This window comes from Amblyomma americanum, chromosome 2 (assembly GCF_052857255.1).
Source record: "Amblyomma americanum isolate KBUSLIRL-KWMA chromosome 2, ASM5285725v1, whole genome shotgun sequence".
In the NCBI taxonomy this organism is placed as follows: Eukaryota; Metazoa; Arthropoda; class Arachnida; order Ixodida; family Ixodidae; genus Amblyomma; species Amblyomma americanum.
Window position 1 is genome coordinate 66645632 of NC_135498.1, and position 17267 is coordinate 66662898.

The 17267-nt window shown below is 51.0% G+C and overlaps 1 protein-coding gene across 2 annotated transcripts in view; it reads right to left on the minus strand.

Moving 5' to 3' along the window:
* Nucleotides 1-17267, minus strand: part of Tpst (tyrosylprotein sulfotransferase) — a 273629-nt gene that overhangs the window by 112940 nt on the left and 143422 nt on the right. The gene's annotated exons all lie outside the window — the stretch shown is intronic.

Consider the following 17267-nt stretch of genomic DNA (forward strand, 5'->3'; position numbering starts at 1 on the left):
CCGCATGCAAGCGCATTAGTGGCATGCTTGCCGTTTTTCACATCCTGTTCATGATATCCTCTATGCATCTTGAGAATTCTCCTGTCTCACCCATGCGGGCATGATTTGCAGTTCCGGCAAGGTCAGATAACTCGTGAAAACTGTTCCTCTGGCAATCGGTCTTCGACGTTCATTAGCTGGTTACGCAGCTTGTTCGACGGCACGTGGGCCACGCGCAAGTCATACGTAGAAAGTACTCGAAACTCAACTGAAAAAGCCTATTTTTAATAATTGCGTAAATCTCAGTTGAAACACCTTGTATACTTTCGCCCAAACACCTGCGTTTCTCCCTCACACTGTCGACACTTATCCTGAGCGATTCGAACGATCTTCGGGTTTGTTTGTTTTTCTTTCTTCCTTCGTGGGTTCTCCGCTTGTTCAGTGCGGCTGCTGGGGATAACAGACACTCCCCGCACTCACCGCCATCTCGGCTACTATTAACGGGCACGAGGCAAAGCCCGGAGTATTAGCGGCTCCGATAAGAGACGCCGTGTGTACACGTGGCGAAAGCCTTACTCAGAAGAGTTCGTTTCGTATCTGAATCCACAGCCAGTCTGTTTGCGCAATACTACCAGACAGGAAAACGTAGATACGAACATGCGCTCGCGTCAGTGCGGTGGCCGCTGCTACAACTACGAAAGAGTTGCGTATTCATGTCCTCAACGAATTGTTCTATTTATTGGCGAACCAGAATCAACGATAACGCGGACGAGAATCCACGTCATTGCAAACGAGACTGCTGGCAAGAAATGCACCGTAGGGAAAGAGTGGAAAATGGAAGTGGGGGAGGCTAGGCTGGTTAGCACTCAAAATAAATCAAAAGAAAAAACCTTCAAAGGAGGAAGGAGACGCCAAGGGGGAAGGGATGTTTGAACTCAGGGAAGAGCCTTGATATAGCAGTGCTCACACACTGTTACTTTCTCCTGCGAATTGGTTCAAGAGTGAAGAAATGATTTAAGAAATTTCATCACTCCACCACGGGTAATTACAAAATTACAAAAACTCTCAGCAAGAAAGAAGAAAGAAATCACACGACGTACAACTCACTACACTCCCTGCGCTAGCTAGAGCATTGGTCATCGATCTCATTTTTTTTCCCCCACGGGAACTAGGTACAGGAAGCAACTACCTCATGGTGTTCTTTCCGGACATCGTTAACTCGTCGTGCGGCAAAACCCCGTACGATAATACCATTTCTTTCGATGCGGAAACCGTATCAAACACCGCAAGCGCCATATCACTCTTCCCAGCAACACGCCGCATCATGCGATAGGGGGCGCTCGCAAACTCTCCGATTCCGTTGAACAGCAATGAGAATCCCCCCAATCATTCATCGCACCAACGCGTTCATCTTAGCGATGACGTTCTGGGTATATGGAAAAAGATACGGAAAAATAATAATAACAAAAAAAAGAAAACGGTGCGGGAAAATCAAGAGGAGAGGGTCGACCGTGCAACAGAGACAGCGAGGGCAGCGCTGATGTGCCGCGGTTAAGCGAGATTCGTGGCACGATCAGGCAGAAACGAGAACGAGCTCGCCTTCATTCTGCGACAGGCGAGAGACAATCTGTCAGCGCCGTCAGATCGCAACCGAGAGATCGAGCGAGCGAGCCGCTTCTTCGTCCTCCTCCTCGTTCGACCTAAAGGGCGAGAAAGGAGAAAAGAGGCAAGCGAAGAACGTGACCATTGCATCATCGGGGACACGGCGGGGTCGAAAGGGGGCACGCACGCGTCAAGCAGACGACGTTGCGATAGCAGGCGACAAAAAAGCGCAAAAGCCGACGACAGAACGGTACAAAAGCAGACGACGGAAAGATCTAAAGCAGACGAACGGACGGGCCAGAAGTAGACGACAGAGGAAGAGACAGGGATGCGACTACTATAGCTCGGGCGTACACGTGAGAGCTTGAGAGAGGGACGCCATGCACGTTCGGACGCGGCACTTTTGGAAATAACGAGCGCCAAGGGAAAACCGTACAGGTTACGGATAGGCATGTAACTCTCGCGCACAAATCCGCTTTATGGTCGAGATGAAAGTGCTCCCTCCAATTCTCGTAGAACGGCGCGCACGTATAGGATACAGTAGCACACCGCTGGGCAGCAGGGTATGCACGTACGATACTGTACGGAGACTCGACGTTCCCGTCCCGGACTCTATTCATTCGTTGGCCACACTAAGCATTGCTTGGGCGAGGTTCATTTCGCCGATTGCGCAGCGTCAGGGGGAGGTAAAAAAAGGAAAGAAATAATAATAAAGCCCTTTGGCGTCGTTCAAAGCGGGAAATGTTTCTTCTGAGTTAATTCACCGAACAGCGTGCGTGGAAACAGAAAAAAAAAAAACGGGGGAAAGATCCCGACCAATAACGAAGTATGTAATTTATTGCACTTTCAGATTCCAAGAAGAGTGGTGGGACTATAGGGGCTAGCGCGGGTTGGCCGGAACGGATGAAAGTAACAGCGCTGGATAGATTGGCCTCTTGTGCCCGGAAGAGGCGAGCGCGTGAGAGTCCTTTATCTTAGCCGTTATTATTATCACGGCACTGCGCGGACTTCACTGGTCCTGCGTGAAAGGCGGAAACGCTGCGCGCTGGGGATCAAGGAAAGCGAAATCCGAACGTTATGCTGGCGAGTTTATTGGAAGCATCGACCCTGACAGCTATCATCATCATATCCCGCCATATACGCAGCGCAACACACCGCTCGTACTACACAGAAAAGCCGGCAGCATTTTGTAAGAAAGCTTCGTGAACTGATTACAAAGACGAAAGAGCGAACGTAGATTGACAACAAAAAGATTAGAAGTGAAAACAGAAAGCTTGACGCCTTGGTTAAGACTCATACTGACAGTGGCACGAAACGAAAATAGATAGCACTCGAAGGCTGAGTGTCGCGACGTGCCGCCATCAGGGAATGACGTCAGCTTTCCAGGTTGGTATACATAACCTGTTATGCGCATTACATTGGCAGTTGATAGTCGGCGTCTTGTTTAGTGCCCTATTTTGTGTGGTCTGTCTTCGTGCGGTCGCGCTGCGAATATGACGACGAACCAGAGAGACATGGCTACGCACAGATAGGCATACAGATCAGGGCACAGCGCGGCAACAGACATCTGCTACGCCATCCACGAACCGTCGAGCCATATCATGCCCTCCTCTGCTGATGGAAACAGGTCAGAAACTACGCGAGAAGAAATGCAATGGCTAAAAAGATAATCACCACAAAGGAAGGCTAAAACAACGAAAAGACCCTCCCAAAAAAAAAAGAAAATAGAAAGCTCGCGGAGGTCTCTCTTTCGTTCGGGGCGCTTTCGCCCGCCACCATAACTCATCCGAATGTCATCGCAGAGCGAAGAATGACGCGGTTTCGTTTCGGGTTACGAAAAAAAAAGCGAGCCACGGCTCTGCCTGCTCTGAGGTTTCTCACGTACACGCACGCACGCACGCGAGGAGAGGGCGATGTCTACGCGTTTGCCGACTCTCCCCCTCACAGCAAGCAGCATCGATTTCTCGGGAAAGCGATTTCTCGCAAGCCTATACACACGCCGCACCACGTGAGGTGGAGCACGTGCACAGGGGGAGGAGTGTGGTGTCCTCGTGATTTATTTACACGAGTCATAAGAGAGCGGCGAAGAAGAATACGAAGGCTGGCGCCCCATTACGCCACGGCGGCAGTAACTCGATTGCGGAACAGGATCGAACGGCGCTATGCACCGCGACCGAAATAGGAGCAAAAAAGTGCGCGCCACTCCGGAACGCGCGATCGAGGGTAGACTCCGACCGACCCACTCGCCCGCTCACTCACTAGCTGGCCAAAATCAGAGCCGCGGCGATATATATACTGCTCGGCAATAAACGTCACTTAGGCAAAGTCGTGCAGTAGTCTCAAATCGAGTTACAATGAGCGACAGCCGGGAATATCCGAGCTGGCAGCCGTCCAGCTCAGTATGCATCGCGAGTGTGTGTGTGTGAAAGCTGCGCGGAAAGATCCTACAGCGCCCCGTGACAGCGGCATACAAAAAAAGAAAAAAGAAAGACACTCGGAGCGTTTCCATACTTTGCGTTCGCGATGGAAGAAAGTGAACCCTTTCGCGAGTCCGTTTCGCACGATGCCCGCTGACAACCATAAAAGCAGGGGCGATGATTGAATTACGTTGTATCTGTAGATGAGAGTAGGAGAGCACAAATTATGACGGCGAATATAACTAGAGGAAATACACCGAGCCTGAAAACGAAGGTCGAAAGGTCATTTCTAGGAAGCGACACAAAAAGATCAAAACAAAGGGAAACAACAAAAAGACCAAACTATAAGGCAATAACAAAAGGATAAAAAAATACGGGGGAGCAGCGAGGCGAAACATCGAATGTTCAAAAACCCACGCGCGCATACAGAGCAGCCTTCTTTCAGCACAGTTCGAGACCAAAACAATCGCGGGAAAATCTTGCCGGCTGTAGCTGCCCCGGATTCTCTCTTTATTCTTGTATCCTTTCCGTATTCTTTTACGTCATTCCTTCTTTTAAGAGCGTTTAATGGAATGGTCCGCCTCGAAAAAGCAGCTGCGCCGCCTGACGGCATTTGAATCAACCTTTGGAGATGCGGAAACGAAAAAAAAAGAAGTTAAGAGGTCGGCAGAAAGTTACGGCCGCTAAGCGCGCTCTTACGGGCGCTGTTATCGTGGGCCACTCTCTCGATCCGGTGATTTCATTAGCTGGCTATATACCTTAGTCCCGTGCGTTGCGCGGCGGTTGTTCGTTAAAAGCGGTGCCGCCCGAGGCATGCGAAGCACTCAGGAAATCCTTCGAAAGAAAAAAAAAACGAGGTGCTCCAAAAGAGAAGAAACCAAAAACGCGCCTCTCTCAGGCGGGACACTGTTCCAGGAAGGCAGAGAAGAACGAGGATAAAAGTAAAGGGAGCGTTAAAAAGGAGTTACACCTTTTCATCGCCACATTCCGCTGTCAGAGGGCGCTAAAAAAGCTTTCAGCGCAACGAACAGCAGGCGCGTAAAGAAACGGGGCGGGAAATCATGAACGCGCCCTCCATTCGCTTTCAGCTCGCGCCTCCGAATCCGAAATTTGCATGTGCGCCAGACAGCAGGCGCCGTATTATACGCGCCGCCTTCCTCCTAGCCCCATGGATCTCAACCCTTTCAACGTCGCAAAGAGGACCGTGGCGTTTCCATGCCGACCAAAACAAAGGTCGCAGGTTCGATCCCATAATCGCCAAAAGAAACGCCGGTCGCACCGCATATAACAACTGAACAGACTGACGGCAGAGTTGTGTGCATCCTTGGTAAGAATTTCCCAGGGAACCGTGACTGACGGGCAAACCACTTTTGTACCAGCGAAGAAAGTTAAACAAAAGCGCATTTTGCAAGTATTGAAGCCCTCAACTCCCTACCCACACTACGCGAGCCCCAAAGTCGCCCATAAAACCACCCCTGGAAGCGGTAAATCTAGTGTCCTGGAAACATTTCGCAGAGACCGCATTTTATTAAAAGGAACGCTCATGGGCTTTACCATCAGAGCATCGTTAAGGTGTCACAGCTCATTCCATGGCCCCCACCTCGCATTAAAGGCATAGTCAGCTGCGCGCAGAGCGTTCAAAAGCCAACATCTCTTCATGAGCCTAGGCGAAAGCGACGCGCATCCTTTCTTTGCAGCAATTAGTGCCTCGTCCCCACCCTCCACCTCCCTCCTCATGCGAATTAGAAGCGCACTTTTAGCTCAGTAATACGGTAAGTGTACAGCAACAGGGGCCGCGTCCGCGCGAGGGGTCGGACGAAACAGCACGCCTCCCCGACGTGTGCAGTTTCGTCAAAAGCCTGCAGCGCAGCCCAAAGCGGGAGCGGGTATATTAAGGCGCGAAACACGCCTGCGTGGGACTACAATAGTGTTTTAGCAGGTGGTGCCGGGAACCCACACGTCTCGCTTGCAGACCCAAACACCTAGTTTCATCGGCGCAGGTCACTTGATTTTCGTTTAGAAAATCTATCACTGTTCTGCTCGGAGGTGGTACAACTCGACGCGCTTCTCTGCGACTTCTAGGAAGTGCGTATCAACGTTCTACTGCTCGCAAACTGAGCGCAGACACTCCCCTCTGATCTGTGCATTGAGCAAAATAGCGTGGCGACAAACGGAACGATGTGAAGAACGCAGCAGCCAAGCATACAACTGCAGTCGCGAACTGCCGCGCACGTGCTCAGGGACCACTGCAATGGCTGAGAGGCTTAAGATCTGCCAGTTCGCGCACACAGGGGTAGCCACAAGTTTGATTCCGAGCCCCACACGAATGTGTCGTCATTGAATCAGACCGGAGCGAAGTGATAACCAAGATATGCCTTCGGTGCGCTCGAGCGTAATGCAGCTGCCCGATCTTTTGTTTTATTGGCACAGTGACCTTGCATCTATGCCATGCCGTACAAGCCGAGCTGTGGCCTCTGAATCTATGTGGTATAAATTTAAAAACATATCTAAATCAAACGGGAGGAGATTGAAGACAAAATGCGAACCCAACAGCGTGCTCCGACGAAGATGCTCGAGCAACACGCCCGCGACGACACACTATATTTAATAAAGAATTATATTCAGTTACTCCAGCGTCTAGCGGCATGACGACTAGACGTGCCTCCCTGTGTTCCCACCGGACCAGACGCGGCTCTTGCACTGCACGGAACAAGTGAGACAAACTCGAGTGAAATGCAAGGGGCTGTCCAGAAAGCTCCAGAGAAATTACGCATCCGCAGAGCGCCGACAACTCTCTCTCCCTCTAAGGTTCCGAGCAGTGGAGTGAAAGCTGACGCTAAGCGACGGCGCCTGCATAGGTGCTGTTCTATATAGGGCTTTCGCGAGCCAACCACGCAAATGAGGAACCCGCGCGCTGGTAGCTTCCACTGCACTGCGGGCAACTCGTGCATTAGGCATAAACGTATAAACGACGGACGCCATCTCGACGCTTTGAGGCTGGTACTCTCGCCGCATTCGCGCCGAATTACGCCCGGGGCCACGGCGGAAGGGTAGAAACGCTGCCGCTTCACAAGTGGCGCAACTTAGCGCAGGAGGCGACGCTTCCGGGCGAGAGCTTTTAGGGGCTCACCGCGATGCGGCGCCGGTGTACGCGCAACAGGTGTAGGCAGGCGCACGCATTCGTGAGGCCCGCTTATTACGCGGCTTCGTGGCTCCTCTTGAAGAGGGTCAAAGAGCCACTCGAACGAGGAGGAGGAGGCGCGAGAAAGAAAGGGAAAACTCGAGACAGGCTGCTCGCAGAGAAATAAAAGCGAGTGAGAGAGAGAGAGCTACGGAGAGCTTAGAAGCAAGGCAACTCTATAGGCGTTATTTGTTTTAGACTCTGGAAGCCACCTCTACGTGCCCGCAGAATCCCTGTCGCCGGAAGCTCTGTTCTCGCGTTGCAACTATACGTATTCGCTGGTGTTAACCAGAAACGCAGAAAAGCCTTCCTTTGCGGCTTCATATTTTCCGAGAAACCAAGCGGGCTAAACAAAACGTCCTTCATTCCCTTCTCATCACATACTATTCACAATGCGCAACAGAGGTGCAGTCGCTGGACTGCTGAAGTACCGAACATCGAAAAGGTAGCCTCTTTTCTTTTTTTGTCTGGAAGTTGTTTTTTTACAGAGCCAGTTGCGGAGGACACTTTCTACACAAGCTGAACGACGTCAATGACGTAGACAGAAACTCTGCCCTTCCCGCAATGAGAATTTTATCCTGGCACCGTGTTTTGTAAAGTTTCTTTTCTGACTTTTGCTGCCGCTGGCCAGGCCCGCCTACGACACCGGAGACTGCGAATGGGATTGCTTGTTCAGATGCGAACCATGACTGCACAAGCCAAAACCATCGACGGTAAAAGGGCGAGAGAATGAATCAGAAAAATGGCAGTCACAAGATTTGGTCCCACAGTGTGAGCGCCGTTGCGAATGTGTCGCATCACGTGATCAACAAGGTCACGTGACCTGCTCCACGCTGATGTCGGAGAGGACGCCTTCGTGGGAACACTGCTAGGGTTTTGGTGGAGACATTCTTCTTTACCACGGATGAGAAGGAAAATGCGAATTTTCTTTTTTTTTTCTTATCCGAGCAGGTTCGTCCCTCGCCCGAGAATTCGTCGCCCTCCTGGCGGACCAAGATTTCCGGTGAAAAAAAAAAAATGATCGTTTCGAAACTTGCTCCTCGAACAAGGCTGAGGACAGCGGGGACGGCACTCTGCGCTGTCTTCGGTGCGGAGCGTGAAGGGAGGGGGGGCACCGACGCGAGAACGAGAGATCGATGTTCCTGCGCCCCCCGTTCCGACCGCGGCGGCGACGCCGGCGACGGGGCCCTCTGTTTACGCAACCCGCCTCCAAAACACGGACAGCTCGTTCTTAGTTTATTTCCTTCATTTTTTTTACTTATTCGTACAACTCCAAACCGCGGAAGCCTCGACCAGACCAGACGCTGTCGCCTCTTCCCCTCTTCATCGAGTCTCAACGAGGGCATCTGTTATGGCTTTTTCGTTCTATGTTTCCCTTCCATTTTTTTTTTTTTTTACCGGAGACATTCTACGAAACGAGCCTTCAAAAAAGGAAGATTTAGACGCCCCGGGAAACATACGGCGAGCTGGCTGGCCGTCAGGAGCGCTGGTGTGCCGGGCGCCGTGTACGGTGACGGCGTTCAATGGCACACGGGAGACAGCGAAACCAATAAGCCCGGAAACAAAAGGCGTCCTCCTCCCCTTCTCTCGTGGGAACAGAGATGCATGCGTGGGATTTGCATATCGCTCTCTTAAAACGTCCGCACCGACGCGCAGCCCGCAGGAAAGATGGCAGAGAACTAAAGAAAAGGAGGGGGGCGAAGAAAGCTTTCATATGCAAATGGCGCTTGCGGACGCCATTCCTCGTATAATGCTCTCGAGGCGGAAAGAAGAAGCCTCAGTGGCTGTCTTTAACTCTCTCTCTCTCCCTTCCATTCATCCTCTGCGCAGCACGCTCAACTGGATATTCGACGAATCGCCAAGATGGAACAGGACGTCGTTTCTCAACGCAGGTTCGTGTACGATGGAGGTGAAGCGATGAACACGGTTTCAACACCTGCTCTGTCGAGACACCAGCGAACGAAAAGAAAGCGCCAATTGGAACAGCCAGCGACTCGAGCCCAAACTAATACATGTTTACTGTTCCGAGAAAAGAAGATGCTCTGAATTTAGAGAGATGTTCTCTTCAGCCACATCAGTGAAAACCGCACTGTAAAAAAAAAAAACCGCGCAGATTTTTTTGCTAGGGATCGACTGAGAAATGCCAATTTCCATCCAACGAAGATTTCAAGAAAGAAGAAATTCCGTTCCATAATTCTGTTCACTCGTGTGAAAGTACGCCGATCTGAATATAAAAAGGACTGCGGTGCATCTGGCATTCTAATCCCGAGGGCCACGCGACGACAAAAAAGGCCCTTTATGACGCACCTGCTACAAGAACGTCGCGATTTTATTCGTCGGGCTCCGGGTCCACGATTCTCTAGTTTTTTTTTTTTTTTGTTGTTCACGGGTGATATTTAAACAGCCTTTATGATGCAAAACACTGAAGAGGCGCATTGAACAAACTCCGTACGTGGAAACCTTTAAGCCTGAGACCACGCAGAAGCATGAGCAAGAGGACGGACACCAAGGCAGAGACCGTTGACAAGATATGCATCGTCGGATGCACAGGGTTGCTTAGATGTCGCTAGACCGTGCACTTTCTTTAACTGTACAATCGCGCAATTACATACCCTGTAATACTTGCACAGTCCTGCGGAATGCGGATAAGACCTCCTCAACCTCACCACAGATTTAGACATGTGTGTGGGGGGGGGGGTCCAGTTCATGCAGCGTGGTTAGCATAAGGCGAATTGGCACGGGTTAGTACGTTAAACAATAAGAACTTAGTTCTTCCGATCTGGGACGTATAGAGACCAGCGATGTGAGAGAGGCATATTTTAACTCCTCACTTTCGACAGAAAGCGAGGCCACTGAGCAAGAAACGAAGTTCTCGCAGATACGCGCTCCTCGCGGTGTTTTTCACGGGCTCGACCTATCTCTCAGGCAGGAGTTCAGTTACACAACATTCGTTGTGCAATCACGTGTACAAATTCTAGGAAGACATTCGCGTCGGTCCTAAGACGCAAAAATAAAGGAAGCCGCCTGAAACAGACAATGCCTTTTTCTAACACGCTTGGGGGCTGCTCGCTGCAAAATGTCATCCACACTCCAGCTATTTATTCCGCCATCTCATACGTCGACATCCTTATCCTCTGTGCGTGTTTTTGAACGATGGCTTACCTTACTTGACGACCAAGTCTGCAAGGAGGTAAATTTTTATCAAGCTATACGTCTCACAGAGGATTCCGCATATCCCGACAAATGAAACGGGGCCGCGGAAATCCTGGTGTAAATTTCGCCCACGCGGCGGAGCGAGACAGGGGCGCGGCCAGACTTGGCACATTTTGGTTTGCGTTATTCACATGTACCACCCACGTCGAGTGAACACTTCGCGGCTTTACAAAACACGCCGTATTTGCGCACGCAGTGCCGCCTAGATTTTTCTTTTCGAGTTGGGTTGATCGAAAAAGATCACTTGCATCCATTCTTTCTACTGAAAGTGAAAAATGCAGTTAAACACGCTACCAAAAGGGGCGCGGCCAGACTTGGCACATTTTGGTTTGCGTTATTCACATGTACCACCCACGTCGAGTGAACACTTCGCGGCTTTACAAAACACGCCGTATTTGCGCACGCAGTGCCGCCTAGATTTTTCTTTTCGAGTTGGGTTGGTCGAAAAAGATCACTTGCATCCATTCTTTCTACTGAAAGTGAAAAATGCAGTTAAACACGCTACCAAAAAAAAAAATCGTTTATCTCCCACAACAACCAAAGCTCCGCATTGAGGAAGAAGAAAGAAGGAAAAAAAAACAGAGGCAATAATGGCAGTTCCACAATTTTCACGCCTCTGTCCACTTCAGGAATAGAAACTAGCTTCCAACGCCTCAAAGCGCCTTCGAACGTATGTTTCTCTTCCGAGTCCTTGCGCTGAGTTGTTCGCATTGAGCAACGAAACAGCCAAAAAAAATTTAAAAACGCGCACGGCGCACAATGCAGGCAGGCCCCGAGCAGCGCTCTCCATTCCCGCATATATCTTTTCAGTAGCCATACATTCTCCTTCTTCGCAACACTTTGTCCACGATTGGGCAAAAATAAAACGCTCCGTTTTTAAAGAAGCCTCCGGGCTTTCGAGTCGCCGGTCGGGAGTGCGTCGCAGCACCGCGCGCGTGAGAGCACACGCCCCTTTCTTGGGCCTCTCGAGGTGCCTTTAAAGAACAGCCGTCCACCCCCATCGAGGAAGGTGTGCGAGGATGTGGAGTTCGGGGCTCTGCGGGGGCTTATTTAATGATCGATAAAGTCAATAAGGCGCGCCCGCACACAGCCCCTCCCCCTCGAACAAATGCGGGGACGGGACCGGACGAGGGGGCTTTTAGGCCAAGTGCTGTGGCAAACATCTCGGGCGGCGGCGCACTGCAAAATGCCGAGCCGGGCCAAGAGGAGGCAACAGGAGGGCGGTGCTGCTGGGCAGAGTGCGCGTCGGCCAGACGTGAAACGGACAGCAGAGAGCGACGACGCACTTCGCTCCGTTTCCGCACAGCGCATAGAATCGGCCGTATATTTCCAGTCGACTCGATTCACTTCCTTCTGCCGCCTGCTCCTTCTTTCTTTCTTTGCTTATTTAGTTCTTCTCTCTTCTATTCTGTATTTTTACTCCATGCTCGCTCTTTTCCATTCTTCCATTCTTGCTTTTTCATTCCTTCCATCAACCTTTCCTCCTTTCTTTTTCTTTCCTTCGCTTCTTCCTTCCTCTTCCTATCGCTCTCTCGCTCTTTCTTTTCATACTTTATTCCTTACTTCTCTTTCACCCATACTCCGTCTCAAAGCTGACGCTGCGCTTTTTCCGTGCCAGCGCGCGGCAGAGTGCAAGAGAAGTGTGGAGATGCTCCTCTGTTATAGTATGGATACAAACGCGATTTCAGCACAGCGCGCGCTGCCGGTTTAAAAAAAAAAAAAACAAGTATAGCCCGGCAGCTCTTCCGCGAACTTTCAGTACGGTAAAAGGGGGAGTCGTCTATACGCCTAGCTCCGAGAGGTCTTCGACACACGGACAAACACACCCAGGCGGACAGACAACGTGTTTACACGCGCCGACAGCGCTGCATGCGAACGGGGCGCCCCCTAGCTAACGGCGCTTTAGGCAGCGAAGGGGGTTAGAAAGAGTTTGCATAAAGCGTGGCGCAAACAACCGTCGCCTCTCGCGGAGAATTTCAGACGCAGCAAACAGGCCGGCGGCGGCTATTCCCTATCTCAAAGCCCGGAAAGGGTGAACGCGAGGGCGAACAACTTCAACGCGAGAATGAAGAAGGATAAAAGCAAACACGAAGAAAGAAAGGAGTGCAGCAACTGAGGCGGGAGAGGCGCTTCAGTACACGGATCAAGGTGCCCAGGAAAGGCTTGCCTGCCGTATCGCGCTGAGACCGACGGAGGCGCCGCTCCTTTATACGTGTATGCGAGCTGTGTAGCACTGCGTTTAGCGCGGAACGTGTTGTATGAGCGCATTTCACGCGAAGCAAACCGTCCTGTCGCCTCTTTGAAGAAGCGGCGAAGAACGAAGAAACGGTGAATGCGGCTCCTTAAAAAGCGTTGCTTGAAACTCGCACGTCAAAGCGTATTTTTAGCGCCCCTGCGCAACATCGGCGCGCTGATTGAGTATACCGTGAAGTAGAGGAGGACATGAAGAAGCATTATGTATAGACATTGGCAATGCTTCCAATCACGCATCGCGGTGCGGCCACTCGTGCGCAAATTGACACAGTCCACGATTGGCGATACTGCCCATTCACACACAGAAACAAAAAAATAAACAAACACCTCTTGTTCCCGCTGTAATAGATACCGCCATTGGGACATTCTTGGTGAAGTTTCCAGTTCTGAGTTGCAGGGACACGGGCCGACTGAAGCTTTTCATTTCCGGTGTACCGAGTAAAGAAGCAGTGTTAATAAAATAGGATTATTTGTGTACTTGCTACTATGTGATAAACTAGCTATAATATGCGTGCAGAGTTCAGCAGAACGTGCCCACATGCTAAAGGAGCACACGGACACGCATAAGCACGCATGAACATGCACCGGCGCATACTTCGTTGCTGCAGTGTTCTTTTTTTTATGCGTCATAAAGGGCTGAACAAAAGCCCTCGTTAGTTCGCCACGTCACTGCGAGGCTGTTCCGTGCAGCACCCGCGCAAGCTTCATAGCAACGCAAGAAAAGAAACTGCGTAACAAGATATAGCAATAATGCAATTAGTATACGGCATAGTCACCGCAAAGACCACAATTACGACGGCGACGTTCGTGCATCTAGTCCCGGCGTTGAACCCGACAAGAGTGTTCGAGCCGACCTTTCGGACCGAAATGAGCTCCTCAGAATAGGGGCCTCGTCAAACGATAGCGGGTCGGGTTGAGCCGCGGTTGAGTCGGGTTGGCCAGGCCGAGAGAACATGAGCCTCAGAACAAACATGACTTTCAGTTGCGTCCATCTCGCGAGAATCATCTTTAGCCCAGGAGTTCAGCGCTGGACTCCAAAACCCCGACAAGAGCTAAGGAAAGAAAAGCTGGCGACACAAGTATAGTTCCGCTCTGATCAGAACGCTCCCGGTGCTCCTATACGAGCGCGTTTCATGGCTCACGCAAGAGCGAACACCCTGTCCAGCGTTCACGAACGCACGTCGGAACGCAAGACACGACGACACGCCGGACGAGAGGCAAACTTTCTCCAACTCCCCGCTCGAATCGCCCGCCCGGAAGGAAAGGAGCGAGAAAGGAGATTTACGGCGGGAAAACGTCGTCGTGGCAAGCCAACTGTACACCCGGCGGGCGAGGCCCACGTATAATACACGCAGGGCCGGAAGAGCGGGAAACTTTTATAGGGAGAGGCGGGCACGTTTCTTCCGACCTGCTGCTATACAGTGCTCGTCTTGAGCGATGCTCGCACGAAGGAGTTTGATGCGAAAGACGCGTGCCCGGAGTGCAAGCCGATTCCGGAAGAGAGACGCCGCCGTGCCAAGTTTATCGAGCAGCTCTTTTGGGGAAAACGTGGCAGCGCTTATACTCCGCAACCGGTATGAAGTGGAACGGCGTAGTACCACTTATTATACGTGTACTCCCAGCAAGTGGCTGCGAGTTAGCTCAGGTTCAGTGCGAGGCTGAGCCATATAACCACTTGCTCGGACTACGGGACGCGCGTATGTATGTACGTTTCACGCTGGTTGAGTCAATCCGAACTCCTGGCGAGAGTCGAGGGAAAAGGATGAAAAGAAATAATAAAATAAAGTGAGGAGTATCGTAGAAAACTAAATGTTCCCTATAACGCGAAGATCTCGCTCACTGTTCGGGATGGTGCCAAGTCTAACACTGACGACAAAGCTGAGTAATAACGCACACGTTCCCATGGAGTGCCTCCTCGGACGCTGACCGATACGTTGTCGCTTCGTACCGGCGGCTTCCACAAGCACGGGGCAATGTGTCCTTGTCAGAACAGTTGGTGGCCCATGTACAGACAGGGGTACACGACCAGCAGCATTCGCAGGTACCTCGACAGGGGAAAACCTGGTGCTCAGCTTCTTTAGGATGAAATGCTTGGGAAATGGGTCTTTGATCCCACCTTGCGCAATAAAAACTACCTCGTGCCACGGCTCTCTTTGGCCACAGCTGCCCTTGCGCCATAAAAACTCACCATCATCATCATCGACGGGGGAAGAAAAGAATTTAAGAGCCCTTCACGCAAGGTAAAACGAGCTTTCAGCTGTTAAGGGGGTCATGTTGTGCAAGTCGGTTAAGGGGATCACGAGATGTGACCATATATGTGCAAGGCCAACACACAAAAATGGGTCTTGTGACCACGATGACGTCATTTCATGCGGACGAGAAGCACGAGATATCTGTATTGTCAAGCATTAACAGCTAAATCGGTAAGAGTAAGCAGAGCAAAGGCAAATGCAATCGGCTGACAGCTGTATTCGGGAAACACAGATGGCTGACAATTTGTCAAGAACGAAGTCCCCACCCCCACCACTTCGAAGAAGGGAAGGAACGAGGCGCTTCGGCAGGTTTAGCCGCGCGACTCATTTCCAATGTAGGGAAAGCACTAAACAGATTTCGCTGTCCCGGCCTCGAAACCCTCTGTAAGCGAACGTCCGTCACTTATTCGATTACGGCCACGGACGCAGGCCAGCTACGTCGATCTCCACGGGGACATGTTCCGAGGCACCTCCCCTCCTTCCTTGCTTCTTTCGCCGGTTCCCCGCACAGCAGGTACGACATGCACCCCTTTCCTCCACAAGGAGGAAGGACCGCGGGACCAAAAGGAAAAAAGACGGGAACGCGTAAAGAACGGGACACGAAGAGCGCAGACATAACTGGATAACTAATGCAACGAAGAAGGGAAGAGGGTGGGGGAAGGGCGGAAGTGAGGAGAGAATCTAGAGAAGACAAGGAAGTGAGGAGGGAGCCGACGATGCTGGGGGGTACCCCGGAAAGCGGCCACGCCCGAGTCAGGACCTCCGGCGGACACTGGCTCAACAAGCAGATCGATGGCGGAAGCGCCGACCCGATGAAGGGAGGAAGGGGAGGAGGGGGAGGAAAGCCTTCACGGCGAACCACCACCACACACAAAAAAAGGAGAATAAGCCATGCCGTCCCATCTCGGCACAGCTTGAGATGGAGCGCTCATTGCGCGCCCGCGCCCTTATAAAGAAAGGACGGAGCGAATTAAGCGGTTCACTTGTACCGTCTAAAAGGGGATGCCGAGCGAGCCAAGTAGAACACCGATCCCACATATTCTGCTACCAACAGCAGTAAATTCCTAGCTTTAGAACAAACGAGGCTTTGGAGATGCAAGAAACTGTCCAAGACAATGCGTTGTTGCCGCAGCGAACTGAACCATTTGCGCGCAAGAAACTGCAACAAAAATAAATAAATAAATAAGACGCAACTAAAGCTGACACTATAAACAACAACACCAACACACGGATTTTCGTTTCTCACAAAAAATTCGAAAGAATCGATGCTCTGAACGGAATTTCGGTTGCAGCGAGCGGAGACAAGGACCTCTGTTGACACAGTAGTGTACAGTACATCGCTTTGAAGCAAAACAAGCAAGGCGAAGATGGAGAAAAAGATTAACTATTCCTCCTTCACATGCGCATAGATGCACGCACAGAAGAAAGTCAATTTGACACGGAGCGAAAACTGTTCTCGGAACAAGGAAGCCCTCCTCGCCACTCTCAGGCGACGGAACAGTCGGTGCGCGCATATACCCGACATCAAACAAGAGAGGGACATGGGAGGGTGGCAAGCAAAGAGAAGGGCGCAAAAGGAGACATAAAGCGGAACGCAGAGACAGGAGGGCCCGTTGGCGTTTAAACGGTCGTAAAGACACTTGTAGGAGGACCCGACGCACATGATGGGCACCCGAGCGTGTAAAATCCGGCCGAGGAGGACGAGACAAGAATAAAACAAAAATAATAAAAAGAAAAGGAACGACTCTTCCCTACGCACTTACTTCATCAGCGCTCCTATATACGGTCCCTCTTTTGTTCGGCATACCGCCGCCTTATCTTGGCGCATTCAGAGACCCGGCTTCATTTTTCAAAGGAAGAGGGAAAGGTAGAAAAGAAAAAGGACTGAGCATATAAAGAAAGCCCAGCGCTTTAGTTTCCTTAAAGGCTGCATCCTTGCAAGCGGTCTTAAACGGGAAACAACGAGGCTGCGGATGCCTCTTGTATAAAAGCGTTTTGTATTTATTTTCGCTGCTTCCACGGGCGGAGGGGGAGGGGGGGGGGAGCAGTAGAGGGACGGTGCTCTCAACAGCTTCCGTTTGGCTTTGTATTCCTTGCCAGCATAAACAACGGATATCCTGCCCCACACGGAAGAGCCAAAGAATCTCAAAGGGGTTTAAGACAACGCCGTCAACGTGACTATGCAGGAAGTATATCAGGTGTTTCAGATAAGACTTCCAAAAATATTCAAAAATTGGCTTCTTGGGGTAAAAATGTGGCTTTTGTGGCATAGTATTACCAATGTTTACGGATACCGGAAAGCCGGTGAATAGTCTTAAGTAGTAAGCTGGCTAACTAATTTCTGATAACTAACTTTTTAACTATTACAGG